A 3152-nucleotide genomic window follows, 5' to 3' on the forward strand; every position below is an offset into this window, starting at 1 on the left:
AGCTTTTGTGTACCTTCGAACGGCCTCCAAGCTTGTATCTTCTGATCTTCTCCAACGCGGATATAGTCGTCAACGGCATCGGTCAAACACCCATATGCTAGCTGTCGAACAGTCGCGATACACTTCATCAAAAGGCTTACACTTATCTCTCCGAATGCACTCTTCCCGTGTTTGAACCAATCATCATGCTTCACCATGGCTTTTACAATGGTGAGAAAGAGACTTGTGTGCACCCGAAATCACTATCGAAAATACTTCTCCAGGTAGGTTGGATTGGGGTTGAAATAATCTCTCATAATTTTGGCATGGCCCTCTACTCTATCTCGGTTGATGTGTATACGGCCGAATTATGACCTTCTCCTTGACCATCGAAAATCTTCATTAAAGATCATGCCAATGACCATTTCGAGGTTGTCATCATCTTCTTCCTCATGTGACGATGAAGAGCCCTCAAAGATCATCTCTCTCAACCACTTCATCTTGACTAGAAATGACTCGGCTAAATTCAATTAACAAAAATATAAAAAAACAAAAAAATCCACTTAAACAAACCTTCAAACATTTGAAAGGCAGCGGGGTGTCACGGTTGGCCGACGACTTTGAGCAGATACTAGCGGTCGGCGGGGCTTCGAGATGGCCGAAAGTGGGTGGAGAGGCTCGGAAGAAGAACATCCGAGCCACTTTCCGGTGACGGGGTCAATGCGGCGGTGGTATTTGAGCTCGATTCCGGCGTCAACAATGGTCGGGGACTGGCTCGGAATGGTGCAAGAGGGCGGCGACGGCGATGGGAGGCAGTGGGGTGTCGGCATAGGCGGTTTATAGTGCCAGAAGCAACATCGGCGACGACACGGCGCGGGGTGGGGACGGCGCAGGCGTGGAGAGAGACCAGACGAAGATTATAGGGGCTACAGCTGCACTTTTGCAGCAAGACTTTTACTCGGCGGGTGGGTGGCCAAGTATTAGGAGTCCGGGCAGCCGAGGAGGGTAAGTTTCCTCCTCTGTCGGTTAGGTGCCGGTTAGAGGAGGGTCCTCTGACGCCAGATAGGGGATCGGTTAGAGATGCCATAATGTTGCATTTTTGTCCTCCAATTGTGCAAGTGCTTATTAGGATTGGCAGGCCAAATTTCTTCGGTTGAGCACAGTACTAAGCGGGGGAAATAGGAGGTGGTACCACCACGATCCGCTTCAACTTGGACCAGAGATCCGTGCTTCGTCGCATCTTACGGAACTCTTGACTTGATTGCTCATCGTACCGCACTGCTGAAGTCAAGCCACAAAGGCGTTTGCTTTCTTATGGTGCGAGGGAAACCTAGCTTGCTAGCTAGCTTACCGCGATTCTTGCCGTGATTGCCCGTCGCGGCGCATGTGTGAAGTCAATCAAACCACGAAAGCTAGCGTGTAGCAGTAGCTACGTCACCCCAGCCTACGGGAGAAAATGAGTTGTCAACTTGTCATACAGACAGACTATAAGCGCAACGTGGGCAAGTAGTGCGCGGGGGATCATCACCATGCGGTCCTGTTTTGGATTCTTTTCGCGTGAGATTCAGGCACGGCCGCACGGGGGCAGTGGCGCCATCGCTGCTGTAGCTTTCGAATCCGTCAAATTGCTCGGCAAAACTTAACCGGACATATACGAGCACTGCAGAGTATGGGTAGCAACAACCACGATCGATCGCGGTGGTGAGAGGCTGATGCAGACCCTGCGTTGAGCTGCACCGGGAAAGAAAGCTCCACAATGTATGTATGACACTATTTGCTCCAGAGGGCACAGCGAATCAGTGCGATCGATTCGTGGCAAAGACAAACGGAATCGGTGCAGGCCAAGCTCCGAGGTGACACGCAGCAGGGAAAGAAGGAAGAGATAGCTCACGGCAACGGCATCATCCTCGGCGATGGCTATGTCAACTAGGAGTACAATTTCCTCCGCCACTGGCACCAGTCTGTTTTTACAAGGGTGAGTTGTTTTATTTCGGGGAAGCCGTAGGAAAGCAAGTTGTTCATGGTAATCTTTTCACGTGTAAAGTTTGTGGTTTATCACCCATTCATCTTGGCATTCCACGAGATGAGGGTTGAATTAGAAACAAGGATTGGAAAAAAAGTTGAGAGTAAAACTGGAAACAGATTAGGATGCTGACAAGGAAAGCTTCTTTCAATTGGAGGAAGATTGGTACCTGTCAATTCATGTTTAAGTAGTAGCATTCCCTTTTATATTATGTCTTTTTTATAAAATTTCACTAGGAGTTGGGAAAAGATCAGATTATTTCGGAGCTAGGGTGATGTGGCAAGAGGATGTGCCGTGGGTCTACCTCATCTCTCGTGGCCTTAGGCCATAGAGATGCGGTGGATCTCGGCTTTTGCCGATGGGAGAGCTTCTGTCAGTTTCTAGATGTGTTTTGATGTTTTTTTAGGATTTGTGTTACATGTAAAAGCAGAGCAGGTGACTCTCTGTTTTGGAGTTACATGTGAAAGATGTTGTAAAAAGAGGCTTACAAATGGAAAAAGGAACGAGGTTTCGGGAGGAGTGGTAGATAGGGGATGCACCACTATATTAGCAATTCCCTATTCTGCATAATTTTTGCTTTAGCGAGGAGAGGAAAGTGTGCTTTATGAGAAAGAAGTTGGATAACTGTAGCAAGCTATGGCACTATCAATAAGTCTAGTATATTTAAAAGATGTTGTTGTTTGGTCTTGCAAAAAACAGGCAGATTCGCTGTTAGTTCTTTCTACAAGAATTATAGTGGATGGGTTCTTCTTTCCCACGAAAATAACTGCGAAAAATAATGTTTCCTTTGGGTATCAAACAATTTATTTGGCTGGTGGCTCATAATAGCATCCCTGGCAATAATAATAATAATAATAATAATAATAATAATAATAATAATAATAATAATAATAATAACAACATCCTTACTAGTGAAGGGAAGTGGATCCGTTTTTGAATGTGTGGGTTCATGCTTTTGCTCGTGAAACGAAGTGTTTGATCTTGGTTTGGATTGACGTTGTTCTTTGGTCAGTATGGACCACAAGGAACAAACCTCATGATTCGGTAGTGATTGCCAAATTACTCCCTCCGTTCGGAATTACTTGTCGTGAAAATGGATGTATCTAGATGTATTTTAGTTCTAGATACATCCATTTCCGAGACAAGTAAT

Source organism: Triticum dicoccoides, chromosome 2B (genome assembly GCF_002162155.2).
Source record: "Triticum dicoccoides isolate Atlit2015 ecotype Zavitan chromosome 2B, WEW_v2.0, whole genome shotgun sequence".
Lineage (NCBI taxonomy): Eukaryota > Viridiplantae > Streptophyta > Magnoliopsida > Poales > Poaceae > Triticum > Triticum dicoccoides.